The sequence below is a fragment of the Podarcis filfolensis genome (assembly GCF_964270895.1).
Source record: "Podarcis filfolensis genome assembly, chromosome: 16".
Classification (NCBI taxonomy): domain Eukaryota; kingdom Metazoa; phylum Chordata; class Lepidosauria; order Squamata; family Lacertidae; genus Podarcis; species Podarcis filfolensis.
The window spans coordinates 38,223,109-38,237,805 of NC_139620.1; the positions used below are offsets into that span (position 1 = coordinate 38,223,109).

Below are 14,697 nucleotides of genomic sequence, written 5' to 3' on the forward strand. Positions count from 1 at the left end.
GCCCCCGGCATGGACTCTGCTCTGCAAGTGGCCGAGGAGGAAGTGGTGGAGTCCTGCAGCCCCACCAGCAAATTCGAGGACATCTTCCGCTTGCTGTCCGAGGGCTGCTTCCCCCACAGTTTCTGCTCCATCAAAAGGAAAAACCTGAAGCGCTACGCTCAGAAATTCATTGTGGAAGGTAACGCGGGGAGGGGGCAGAGCAGAAGACCAAACAAACCAACAAGGCTTTTGTTGCATGCGCATCCCCAGCCAGGCTCCTGTCACTGGATGGCTGCTGCTTTTAAAAGAGCTGCTTCAAGACATTTTAAATGTCCAGCTTCGCCCGAGCAGCAGGGATGACTCCTGACCAGTTTCTATTGATACTGAATCTAGACTATCCAAAGCTATCCAGGTTCCCATGCGGATTTACTTTCCTGACACTTGAAGGCTTTAATATGAGGGAATGGGGACCTCTAAAGATGCAGAGACTCAACACCACTGTAACATGATGCCACTGTGCACGTTTTATGAGTTGCTTTTCCATGAAATTGCAATGTGTACACAATTTTGCACACATTGACTAGAAAGCAATTCCCCTTGGGCTCAGTGGAGCTTGCTTGCTTACTCCCCAGTAAGTGTGTTTAGGATTGCAGCCTTAACAGCTTTGAATTCCCTCAATAGTGTTGGAAATGGAAAGAGATTAATTCCTAAAAAGGTAGGTGCCGTAGGTCCAACTAGCCTCCCGAAAGGCCCCATCTTTTGTGTCCATCAGCCTAACTGACCTTACTAGTGGGCATACAAGGAGAGCCTCTGTGACTCATCTTGGAGCTCTGGGAAGTACAGAGACAGCAGAACTTCAGGTGGCCTTCTCCCAAACATGCATTTTGAATGAATAGGAAACAAGTGCAGCTGGTACAGAATCTTTGTAATTTCTTTTGAACCAAGGATAGCCAATTAGTGGCCTGCTGGAGTACAGCTACCATTATCCCCAGTCATTGGACATGTTGGCAGAGGCTGTTGGGAGTTGTAGTCCAATGAAGTTTTGATGGCACCATGTTGGGTATCCCTTCAAGCATTTAGCCTGTACAAGTATCTGGACTCCTACATTTTGCTGCATTTGGAACTCTTTAAAGGCAGCCCCAGGTGGAGCACATTATAGTAGTCCAGCTGGTATGTAAGCAGAGCATGAATAATGGAGGCAAGATCTGTTGCTTCCAGAGAGGTTGTAGATGGTGTACCAGCCTAAGCTGACAAAAGACACACCTGTGCTTCTACAGATAGAGCCAACTCCAGAAGGACACAACAACCTATGAACCTGATCTCTCAGAGGGTGTTTTAGCCCATCCAGAACCAATTGCATGGCCCCATCTGAACTACAAGGCTTTTCTGTCATCCTCCCACAGGGGGCTGCCTCTATTATGTGGGTCCAAAGAAAGAGGAAAAACGTGAAGTCGTGGTTGATCCAGAGAGGCGGCGGCAGGTCTTCCTTGAAAGCCACTTCTCCGAGATTGGGAACCATCTTGGGCAGAAGAAGACAGTGCACCGGATTCAGAGCAGATACTACTGGCTGGGCATTGTCAAGGACGTGGTGGACTGGGTAAATAATGTTCAGAAAACCTCCCAGAGTTTTCTGGAAGTAAAAGGAGCTGGGCTATATTTGTTTTCTTGTCAGATTTTACCTTCATTTACTGTTCTCATGCCAGCAAAGTGGTTGGCATGGCCTGGCTGGGAACACCATTACCCCTCCAAAATCCTAGGCACCTATTGATTTCTTTCCCTCTCTGTCCTCCTCCCCTGCCCCATCCCCAGATCAAGATGTGTGAAACCTGCCAAAACACAGAGCATAACAAGAGTCTGTCGAAGAAAACCCGGCCTGTCAAAGTGGAGTCGCCTTGGGAAGTTCTAGGACTTGATGTCTATGGTATGTGCTTGTGGTGGGAAATCTGTATGCACATCTGCACTATGGTAGGGTTGCCATATGTCTGGAATTTCCTGGACATATCCAGAATACTGCAGCTGGCAGCAGCATCCGGGCAGAAATCAGCAAAAATGTCCGGGAAAATCCAGACCTATGGGAACCCATGAGGGCAGAGTTGTTTTTGCCCGTTTGGTATAAAAATAGCTCAACAACTTTGCCGGAAAAAAGCTGTCCGGATTTGTCAGTTTGAAATATGGCAACCCTACACTACAGGGCTATGGAAATGCCTGTCATGGGACCATAGGAAGCTGCCTTTATGCCAGGGATGGAGAACCTGTGGCCCTTCAGACAGTGTTGGATGCCAACTCTCATCAGTCCCAGACAGACAGGCCAGGATCAGGTGTGGGCCCCCGTCCTACCTGGCCTAGTGGTGGTTGTCCACTCCAACTGATGGCGTGTCTCCATGGTTTCTTCAGCCTCATGCCTGAGGTCCTTTTAGCTAGAGATGTCAGAGACTGAACCAGGGGCCTTCTCAATGCAACACAGCTGCAGCACTGCTCAGTTGTGCCCGTCGCCCTCATATCAGATTCTAGACCCAGTTTCTCACTCTTAAGTGCCTTTTCTGCTAAGTCATCTTTGTTAAAGGCTCTAGTTTTCTCTGTTCCTTCTTTCTCAACACCCCCCTGCTCCCACCCAGCACTCTTATCCTGGATTTTCAGGAAAGAGGTGCAGCATTGAGTTCTCCTGGATCCTTGGCTGGCTTTGATGGAGGATGTCTCATGAATATAGCATGAACCTTGGGCAAGTGAGGGATCAGGCAATACGTCTCTCTACAGAGACACATTGCACCCTTCATGGCAGGGGTGGGCAAACCCTTTCAGCCTGAGGGCTACATTCCCTCCAAGACACATGCCAATGGTGGGTGTGGCCAAAGGCAAGAAGTAGGCGGAGTAACAGATGTTAATTTTACCTTTGTCCAGTATAGGTTATATTCCAGCTATGCAAAAGTCAGAGGTTTCAACATCTCTGCACCCTCCAGCCAGGCAAGCAAGAGGCTTTAGCACACTTCAAGGACACATTCCAGCCGCACAAAAGAGAAGGATGTGGAGCATAGCCAAGGGGAAGATTCCTGAGGGCCAGATAAGAGATGCCTACCGGGTGGCGCTGTGGGTTAAACCACAAAGCCTAGGACTTGCTGATCAGAAGGCTGGCGGTTTGAATCCCCGCGACGGGGTGAGCTCCCGTTGCTCGGTCCCTGCTCCTGCCAACCTAGCAATTCGAAAGCACAAAGTGCAAGTAGATAAATAGGTACCGCTCCGGCGGGAAGGTAAACGGCGTTTCCGTGTGCTGCTCTGGTTCGCCAGAAGCGGCTTAGTCATTCTGGCCACATGACCCGGAAGCTGTACGCCGGCTCCTTCGGCCAATAAAGCGAGATGAGCGCCACAACCCCAGAGTTGTCACGACTGGACCTAATGGTCAGGGGTTCCTTTACCTTTACCTTTTTAGAGGGCCTGACATTTTCCCACCCCTCAGTCATGGGACCCCTCTCAGTACATGCCAGTTCATTCCGCATTGGGACCTATTTCCTTCACTATGATGCTGAGATGCGGTTGCCATTCCAGCTGGCCTCCATTATCATTCTTATTAGTTTGTGCACAGTCTCTTTGATTGATGGGGTGTGTATCTGTGAACTTTATCTGAATGGACAAGGAAAGGAGAGGAGAGGAGATACTGTACCAAGCATTTGCAAAACCTTTGAAGTTTCAGCAAAATGGTGCATGTTATAAGCCAAAGGTCATAGCCTTAATTTTGAACCTAAACCAAGAGTAGTGCAAAGGCATTGCATAGGTGTGGGGCAAGGCGTGGCATACGTGCAGGGGGAGGAGCTTGGGCTTTTGTCATGGGACCCCCAAAGTGATGGTTCCCCCTCAGCCACTAACCTCTCTGCAATAGCACCTGCCCTCTGTGATGCCATCATGACAACTGACTGACTGTTTTGGATTTGCTGTTCCTAGGACCTTTCCCAGAGTCTGTCCAGGGCAAGACGCACATCCTCGCCGTAACTGATTACTATACGAAGTGGGTTGAGGCCATCCCTCTGCAGAAGAGGGACGCTCTGTGTGTGGCCAAAGGCCTCGCCTCCTTATTCTACAGGTGTGCTCCATTTGTGCTGATCTTTAGTTTGATGTAGGTGATGTGGGCTGAATGGGAGAGTGCTGATCTAGCAAAACACTCACTATTAAGACAGGTAGGAGAGGACCGGGATGTTGCAGGATCTCCCCAGGACGTACGTGTGTGTGTGTGTGTGTGTGTGTGAGTGAGAGAGAGAGAGATAAGAATCAGAATCAACCCATTTTCTGCACATGCCTGCTTCAGGCAGGTCAGGGATCCTGTTCTGGAGGTGCTATTTATTTATTACTTATACAGTTCACACCTTAAAATGCACTGGCCTTTGCCAACTTGCTGCCTTCCAGGTTATTTGGGCTGCAACTCTCATCTTCCTTAGTTGGCATGGCCATGTGGTGCCAGGACTGATGGGAATTGTAGTTCAAAACATCTGGAGGGCACCATGCTGGTGGCGGCTGAGATATGCCACAAAAGTCAATCAGAAAGCTTAAAACCAGCATGACAAGATACCTTTATTGTCTGTTCATTATTGTATTTGTGAATGGTTTTTATGTTGGTTATCTTTTTGTTATTATTTCCACCCCTTTGTGTGCAAAAGCAGCATCTTAAAGCCTACTGGATTAGCGCAAGAGCAGGGAGCGGGAGCCTGTGACCCACTAGATGTTGCTGGACTACAATTCCCATCATCCCTGACCATCGGCCATCCTGGCTGCACTGGCTGATGGAAGTTGTAGTCCAACAACATCTGGAAGACCACAGGTTCCCTATTCCTAGACGAGAGAGTTTCATGGGAAGCAAATGTTTCAATCCTATTTATAGAAACCCCACTCAAGCCTCTGTTGGCGAGTCCAGATTATGCCAGTACAAAACTCTGTGTATTGTATTACTGTTATTGATGTACTTTGTATGCCTTTTATTAATTAGGTTCGGGGCATCCAAGAATATTTTCTGCAGCTTGAGCTGGGACTTCTGTGAAGAGGTAGGTCAGACGCTAGCTGGTGTGTTTTGTAAGAGCTTGAAGGCCATTCCTGTTTTCAGGAATCCCAAAGTAAAGGAAAAGGTTCAAGTGGATTAAACTCAACCATAAAAAACTATGTAAGAGCAACTGCTCTCTGATGTTTAAATTTATGTTTTTAAATTTTGTATGCTGTTTTATTTTTACTAAGCCGCTTTGAGACATGTGAAAAGCAGGCTGCAATTTTTAAAAATGAATATTTGATATAATAATTAAGTATTTAACACGTTCTCAAGTTCTTATTTTAAAAAAGCATTGTAGCTGCAAAAATTAAAAACAAGCATCTTGATGCATCACTAGAATAAACATTCACATAACGCAAGGTTTGGTGTTGTTTTTCACTAGAATAAACAGGCATGGAGGACTTTTGGCCACAATGTTTCTTTGTCACCACTGCCAGTTTCACTTGTAAATATATTGAAAATAAACACACTGAGCCTCTCAGCCCAATATAGTAAAACAACCGTGGCATAACACCATGTCACCACTTCAAAACAATTCTCATAATCATAGCAAGGGGAAAGAGCAAAAAATAGAAGCCTTTACACATCCACCTTCATAGCTGCAAGAGGACACACTAGAGCAGGGATGGGAAACTTCTGGCTTTCCAGATGTTTAGGGCTCTAACTACCATCATCTCCAGCCAGCATGGTGAATAATTAAGAACGAGCCATCAGTATATAGAAACTTAAGTTAAACATTTAAGTTAATCTCAAACCCTCCGAATGTCCAGATAGGCATCCACACATGAAATACATTCAGCTGCAGCCAGGACCATGAGGTTCTCCAACCATTGCATCGTGGATGGTGAGCATTTATCCTTCCAGCTAGAAGTATAAGTCTCTTAGCAACCAGAAGGGATGGTGGAAGTTGGAGACAAAAATAAATGGAGGGCCACAGGATCCCCACATCTTGACATTTATATAATTATGTATCATACCCCCAACTTGGCTGGTGCTCTTTTTCAGGAAACCAAAATTTATTTAAGGCATTTATATACCATAGAATCACTGGCATTTCTAAGCAATCTCTTTAAGTGATGAAACTTTTATTAAATTTGATTTGTTTGCAAGCCTCAGAGTGAATACAGGGTTCAAACCTGGGCTGAAATATTTTCTAGGTACAAAAAACTAAAGCAAGCCCTGGACATGTGCACCCAGCTTTAAGTGGTTTTCATTCTGCCTGCAGGTGACCAGAATTTTATCAGAAAGATGGAACATCTCCCAGATTCTGACCCCGGTCAACTGCACAGTCCTGGACAGTCGGACCAATGAGCTTTTGAAATCCTCCCTCTGCAATGTTGTGAACGAGAAACCAAGCGAGTGGGATGAATCTCTTGACCCGATTCTGTTTGATTTCCGTACGTCTGTCAGCTCTGTGACCAAGTACACCCCCTTTTTCCTCCTGTATAACAGATACGTCTGCCTGTCCTCAGAGGTAACTCTCTGTTTGAAAGTAAAATCCAGAAAAATGCTTCAAGAGAGGTTTAACGGGGGGCAGGGGTCATGGAGGGAATCAGCACTCCTAGATAAGGACTCCTGCTTCATCAGATGTGTGAAATGTGTGGAACGGGATTGATTATACCACTTAATATATTTTTAAATTCTCTTAAGTGGTGTACAGAAATCCTGAAGCAACAATAGAGAACTTACAAAAGTGAAAGAATGCCTATATTTGTGTTGCTCCGTGTTCAAGGCAGCCTCAGCAACTGGCAATTCTGGGCCAAGTCTGATGCCGCGCACACAGCTACATAAGTACTGATAATCTTATGTAATCTGATGGGCAGTGTCTGCAAAAGCTCCTTTGGCTCAGCTGCAGCCCCACCCATGACACAATTAATTTATCAGTTTGTTATTTGTTATTTATTAAATGTATATCCCTCCCTGCCCCCTAAAGGAGCTCAGAGCAGCAAACACAAATGAAGTTACACTTAAAACATCTGAAAACAATTCCAGTACAAATGCAGACTGGGGAAGATCTCCCCTTAAAAGGCTTATTGGAAAGGGAAGGTCTTCAGTAGATGCTGAAAAGGTGATGCCAGGCTAGTACATATTGGGGGAGAATTCCAAAGGGCAAATGCCATGACACTAAAAGCCTGGTTCTTGTATTGTGCAGAACAAACCTCCCTGATAAGGTGGAATTTGCAGAGGGCCTCTCTACTGCAGAATGCAGTGGCGTCAGGTGGGTGTAGCACAGCCAAAATGGATTCCTGGGTCAAATGGGGAGGCCAGATTAGGCCCCCACAGGCTAGCAGTTCCCCACCTCTGTGCAGTGAACTTAAGAACGAACCCTGCTGGATCAAGCCAAAGGTTTCTCCAGTCCTACATCCTGTCTTGTGCAGTGGCCAACCAGACTCAACAAATTACATAAGCCATTAAAACTCCAGGTTCAAAGGCAGCATGACCCTGGATGTGACTTGCAAGGGATACAGGGAGGAAGAGGGCTGTTTGCCATCCTGTCCTGCTTGTGGACAGCACTCCCCAGATCAGAGTGGTCCAATGTGCGGCCTGAGGGCTGTGGCCCTCAAGGCCTTTTTTTGGTGACCCTTGGCAACATTTAACACCCCCAAGCCCTGATGCTGCCTTCCTAAAGCTGGGTAAGCCAGGCACTTTGGGAAGAAGGAGTGAGGAACGGCAAACAGTGGGTTTTCCCAGGGAGGACGGTGAGACAAAGAACAACAACCCTTGCCTAGAAATCATGGGACAAAGAAGTGTGGATGAGCCCTGTGTCTAGAGGAGTCTTTTCAGCCCCTCCTGGAGATGCCAGAGACCTTTTGCAAATGCAGCATGTGCTCTATCATTGAGCACTTAACCAGCTCGTTTCTGCTGCACCTCTTAAAGCCAGCCTGAGTCTTGCCAACCGATTGTAAAAACAATAAATTAGTGATACAAAGCATTCCAAATATTACAGCTATTGGCCAAAGGCCACCACAGTCAAATAAAACAGCAGCAGCAACAGTGGCATCAAATCCTCACTGAAGGCCATTTGGGGGGGGTGTATTAGCAGGGGGCTGTCAGCCAGATGCCACAGTGTTGAGTCATTTGTCAGCTTGGGTTCCAAATCCCCCCCTGCCCCCCACATCTCACCTTCATTGTTCCTAGGCTGAATGCATCAAGGACTCCTCCAAAGAGCAAGGTGCTAGTCCCTTCCAAACCAGCGTCCTCCCGTCATTTACCGCTGCTGTTCAGGAGCAACAGAATGCAGTGAAAGAGATTGTAAGTGCCTTGGCTGCTAGATGTTCACTGCATTTGCATGTAAGAGGGGTGCCTACCATTTTCTAGTCCAAATTTACACTAGGCTAATATCAACAGTGGGTGTGGCCACCACATAGTCTTGCACACACTTTTGTGCAGTCTTACACACACACGTCTTACAAAGCACACAGCCCCTCTCCCTCCTGATCTGTGCAATGATTGTCCCTTCCAACTCTATTATTCTATGATCTGGTGACAGAGGAGGGACAATTTGCATTCCTATCAGAGCACCTTGCTCCAATGTTTACTTTACTTTGCAAAATAAAATAAAATGCCACCAAAATTGGCGAAGGAGGTGACTTAAGGGGGCAGAAAAATTTGCTTGATCAGATGTGTTTGTCTCCAGCTCCCATCAACCCTAACCATTGGCTGTGTTAGCTGAAATTGATGGGGGTTGGAGTCCCACAGCACCCAATGTGGCATGGTGAGTGGAGATGGTGATATTTTGTTCTGATTCCCACTGCTGGGAATATGAATTTCTATTTCTATTTAAGACACTCCCTTTTTAAATAATCACAGTCAACATTTTTACGTTCCTGCCTACTCTGTTCTCCCATCCACCATCCTGTTCAGCTCTTGGAACTGTCTTACTTATCTGTCCTGCTTGAATCATGAACACTTTTTTCAGTGCACTATAACAGATAATGGTGGGGAGATCTGGGTTCAAATTTCCCACTCAGCTGAATGGCAGTCCTTCAGCAAGTCCTTATTTCCCAGCCTAACCTACCTCAAAGGGTTGTTCTGAGGGTAAACTATGTTATCCAGAGATCCATGGAAGAAGTGTGGGATAAATGAATGGAGGGGGGGAGTGAATAAATGAATTTGAAGCTGCTGTTACAGGCCCTGAGCCCTCTGGGTAGGGTGGGTTAGTTATCTAAATGAGTACATGAACACTAGGCCCATCCTGTCCTTCGCAGGTTATTGCCAACATGGCTGCCGCATATAAACAGGAACAGAAAAGTATGAAGAGGAAAACAAAAGGTCTCTCGTCTCTCACTTACAAAATGGAGGATGGTGTTTTTGATACTCATGAAGATCAGGCCCTGAAAAAGCTGAAGAAGAACCAATTTGTGTCATTTCAAATTGAGACTGTCTTACCTCCGGAACAGAGTATACCCAGCATGAAGAAAACTGGCTGAATGCTATTGTGTGACTTTAGTTTTTATAGATGTATATACTGATATGTCATGAAATATATGCTTTAATCAAGACTTGGAGTCCAGCAGTTTCTTGAAAATGGCCACTCTGATACCAAAGGACACAGTATCTTGAACTGAGCCATCCATGAGCATCTTCTGCACAGCACCTGCATATTCTTGAGTGTTGGAAATTTCACTTCAAATTCCACATCACCCACAAAAACACAAAATGGCCTTGGTCATGCCCCTAATCCCTCAGACCCAGTAGTTCCTTATGCACTAGATTCCTGATTGTCCCTGGGCAGGCACAGAAATTCAGAAAAATCCCAACATCCTGTGAATTTTATTTTCTATTCAGCTTCTAGGTCCAAAGACTGTGAAGATGAACTTTAAAGTCTATCAGCAATCCTTGGTGAAATCTCAGAAACTAGAGGGGTGGGATTTATTGGGGACTATCCTTGAGTGCCCTGCTTGGCTCTTCACCCCTTTTTCAGAGGTCGGGTGCCTCTGACCACCAGCTGCTGGGGACCTCAAGGGGCTGTTGCGCTCATGCACTGCTTGTGGGTTGCCTGCTTGAGAACAGAATGCGGGGCTAGAGGAGCCTTTAGTCTGATCCAAGAGGACTCTTTATGTACTTGATTTGGCACCAGTAAACTGAATCATGCAAATATATACACACTTAATTTGCATAACTTCAGTGTTATATGTTTGTTTGTCCTATGCTGACCTATACCCATAGATCCCAGGGTGATTCACAATTTAAAATCACAATATGGAAAATGGAAAACACAAGAAAAACGAAAGCAAAGGCAACCCAGTAATTCCTCTTTACACAACACATTTTAAAAGGGCATCAGATGTCAAAGGGCTTGGCCCTGCTTTGCTCCAGTGGGTTCACTCGCTGGATCATCCCCTTGTCGTGGTGAGTGGGCTTGCATGTTCCTATGACCCTTGTGAGCGAAGCCATCAGGAGTCCCGTACTCTCAAGGCGGTGAGGTCAAAGGGGAGGAGCTAGACAAAGAATAATCTAAGAAGTTCTCAACAGCAGAACAGTCAGAAAATAACAAGTGGTATGTTACAACAGCTGTGAGGGTGGATGAAGGCTGCAGCAAATAAGAATCCATCGGAATAGAGCCTTACTGCAAAGACTGTGTGTTGGTCAACATGCACTTATCTACACACATTAAACAAATTCATGCACAGGCATCTTCCAATAACCCATCCCAAACCCAAACAAGTTTCATGGTGATTGGCAAATGGTAACGGGCAGTACTGTGAAATCTGGAAGCCCCTAGTCATGAACCGGCACATGGGCAGTGGATACAGATTCAGTCATTCTGACTCAAGCAATGAGGCAGTTGAGCAGCTGTATCCGTCTCTGAACAGTCCTGTTTAGGATCCACACTCGGCTCACCCCAAATAGGGGGAGGGGCTAGAAAAGGTGCCCTAAACATAGTCTGCCTCCCTTTTTGCCTGACTGGATTACCGGGCCCAATGGGGTCACCACCCAGTGGTCATAAAAGACAATAGAACTTTTGAGCATGGAATACACAGATAATGAGCATCCCATATGCAGGACTGCCATCATTGCAAGAGAGTTGTGACGTTTTAACATCAATATTGCAGTGCTTCAAGAAATTTAAAGAGCAAGAGGGACAACTGAAGGAAGAAAAAGGAGGCTACACATTCTTCTGGAATGTTCTTGGTCAACCTGAACAAGAACATTGAAGACATGGAGTAGGCTTTGCTATCGAAAACAATCTTGTGTCAGAAGTCCCTACCAGCATTAATGAGCGACTTTCAAGCCTTCAAATAAAACTTGCCCAAACCCAACAGGCTACTATTCTAAGCACTTATGCACCAACACTGGATGTCGATGAAGACATTAAAGAAAAATGGTATTCTCAGCTGGATGCCATCCTATCAGAGATGCCTAAGGAGGATAAAATTATCCTCCTGAGTGATTCTAATGCAAGAGTTGGGCAAGATTTCGATTTGTAGCCTGCTGCCTGCAACTATTGGGAAAGAAGGAATTGGCAACAGCAACCAGAACAGAATCTTACTTTTTACTATATGTGCAGTGCACAACACACACTTTCAACAACAACAAAAATACATTTAAAACATCATGGAGGCACCCTCGGTTGAATCACTGGCACCTCTTAGACTATGTAATTGTCCGAGCAGAAGATCGCTGTGATGTGCTCCTTACCGGAGCTATGATGACGATGACTGCTGGACAGATCACCGATTAATACATTCCACAATGGCTATCAAGATTATACCTAGGAAGGAAACTAAGGCACAAAATGAACACTCAAGCCCTTCAAGATCCTATTAAGTGGGATTGCTTACAAACGACTCTTAAGGACCATCCGCTTTCGGAATTCCCTGATAACATTGAGGAACACTGGACCAACCTAAAAACTTCCATTATTGCAGCCTGTGAACAAACTATTGGATACCAAACCAAGAAACACCAGGACTGGTTTGATGAGAATGACAGTGAGATTGAACACATTATTGACAAGAAAAAGGAAGGCCTTTCAGATCTGGAGGTTTTTAAGTAGATGGACATCTGTCATGGATGCTTCAGCTGAGATTCCTGCATTGCAGGGAGTTGCAGGAGATGAGGTCCCTTCCAACTTTACACTTCTAAGATTCTATGAGATGGAGGCGACTGAAAACAGCTTCAGCATGGACTTGATGACCCTGGGGGATCCCTTCTATGAATTGACAAGATCACCAGCTGCAAAGGTGGGAGGAGGCGTGGCCTGATGATGCAGTCCCGGGAATGCCCCGCCCACTTCCGACCTTGTCCTGGAGAGTCTCGGAGCCGCCGCCGCCGCCGGCCGGTCCCGCTGCTTCGCCCGCCTCCTGCGCAGGCAGGATCCTGCGCGCTGCCTTGGTCTGCAGGTAAGAGCCGCGCCTTCCTCTCGCTCCCTTGCTCCGCGTTGCAGGCAGGCGCGCAGCGGGGGGCCGGTCCTTCCTCCCCCCCCCCCGGGGAGGGATGTGGCTCCTTTTCCTCCCGGTCCTGATCTCTCCGGATCCCAAAGCCCCGGGGTGGTCCAGCCCTGGAAAGCTGCTTTCCATTTCATGCCACCCTCCCCCCCCCCCGACGCAAGTGCAAGGCAGAGCTTAATCCGACGCTGCCTTTGCAACCAGATCCCGGCAACCGGCCTTTTCCTCCTCCGAGATTCGACTCGGAGCGAAGTCTGAGTAAGCAGAGCCGCAGCTGAGCCCTTCGAGCCGGGGGCGAAGAGGACAGCTGGCCCAGGACCAGGCAGGTCCGAGTTCAAGACATGCGGAAAGGTCTGGTGCTGCCTTGCTCCCAGTGATGGAGTTGAGAAATCTCGCAGGGCAAGCAAGACCAGCCATGCCTGCTCCGAGGAAAGCCCTATCCGAGTGTGTACTGCTTCCCTTCCCAAAATATGGCAAGTCAGCCGCCCGGCTGTGTTCCGAGGGCAGCACCACAGAATATTCCATGGCCAGCAACTGACCCAGGCAGAAAAGGGCTTCTCCCAGTGCTTGGTACCTGAGACCCTTAAACAAAATTAACTCACAGACGTCAGGGATTGAACCTGCCACGTATAGCAGACAGTCTCCTATTATGCCATGGCACCTTCCCTTAAATTGCCATTTATATCTGCTTAAATTGAAGCTCTGTGGACATAGTTGTTGTCTCTTGACCTCCCCTGCCTTGTATGTTTATTGTGAGCATGAAGACGGGAATACTTTCATACAGACTACAGTAAGCCCACAATTTAGGCGCATTTAACTCATGCACATCCAGCTTTACATGCATGGCAATTTTTTATTTTTTTTTAAAGAGGGTGGGGATGTGGGGAAAATGACTTTGGCAATCCCACCTGCCATTGAACCTTGTGGGTTTTGACTATATGCGATTTTGGCTTCAGGTGCAATCCCTGGAACGTAAGTTGCAGACTGTATGTTAGAGGTGAACATTTTGCTGTATGCAAAGGTGGGGAAAAAACACCATTGATTTAGGGTCCAAAACTGGAACTTCCAGACGTGTGCAGAGTGATTTCACCTTTGCTGCTGGTAAGTCACAGCTGCCCCCAGACATTTGGGAAGAGGAAGGGAGCCTCTGATGCCAAAGTGCCTTTCATTTGCAAAATGACTGAGCATTTGCAAAAAGATGCAAGCAAAATGAACTTTGGGGTCCCAGGTTTTAATAATCCTCCAGGGCAACCTACTTTACTGTTGATCAGCTTCTGCCATCAGGACGCTCTTCCTAATACTGAGTCTAAATCCCTTTTCTACGTTTTGAATCCATTGGTTGCTGGTCTTGCCCTCTGCAGCACCAGAAACCAAAGTTGCTCCATCATCTATGGGACATCTGTGTGACTGAAGATGACCTCAAGTACCCAGCCCCTTTCAACCTTTTCTCTGAAAGGCATTCACCACCTTTCTCCTATAGAAAAGTGTTTTTATTTTTCCACGGAGATGCTTGCTCTGGCTGAGTTTCTCTCATCCTTGGTTACGTTTTGAATCTGTTGCAAAGTGCTTTGGCACCTTGGCTGCCAGGGTGCTGCATAAAGACCACAGGAAACTGCCTTATTAGCAACTCAGGGCAGATTAATTCCCCATCTCCGCCATTTGACTGTCATTTGACTGTCAGCTCCAATAACTCCCTCCCGGCACAGAGAGGGGTCTTCCACAATACCTGCTATTGGATCCTTTTATCTGGAGAAGCCAGGGATCGATCATGGGAGTTTCTGCGTGAAAGGCAAGATGTTTTACTGAGCTAAGGAGGTCCACCCCTAGCAGACTGTGGATAATACAGATATATTTTCCAAACTGAGCAATGCTACGATAAAAATCAGACAACATTTAATTGCCTGTTAGGAGTATATTAAAAGGAGAACAGCTCTAGCAGATGAGTGTTAAATGGAGCTGGTAGATTTATTGGGCTTCTTTCGGCTTTTCTGCAGGAAGATCGTATTTTAATCTTTTTCCCCTGTAGATTTATCATAAGTGGGATGACTTGGCAGATTCCTCTGAATATTTAGCTGAGCTGGTCAGTGTTTACTATGCTGTTAACAAGCCTAATTGTTTTGACCAAAAGTTTGGCAAAAACATATTCTAGATCTAGTGAGCCTTTCCACCATAATTTGATGACAAACACCCCCCCCCAAAAAAAGATATGTTTGTGTGTGTGTAACCAAAGATTGTGGACTTTAAAACAGCTAAACCGTTTCCTGATTTTGAAGCTGCAGTGATGGTAAAACATTGAGCAGATTA

The 14,697-nt window shown here is 46.4% G+C and overlaps 1 protein-coding gene across 3 annotated transcripts in view; it reads left to right on the forward strand.

The window, feature by feature from the left end:
- Window positions 1-11,710: 11,710 nt before the first annotated feature.
- ABCB9 (ATP binding cassette subfamily B member 9) overlaps window positions 11,711-14,697 on the forward strand; it is a 33,113-nt gene continuing 30,126 nt past the window's right edge. For 2 of the 3 annotated variants that reach the window (XM_083590882.1, XM_083590880.1), the window contains exons 1-2: window positions 11,711-12,348; window positions 13,350-13,494. The gene's annotated coding sequence lies outside the window, so the exon portion shown is untranslated. The remainder of the gene's footprint in view (window positions 12,349-13,349; window positions 13,495-14,697) is intronic. The other variant, XM_083590883.1, reaches the window with a different exon arrangement.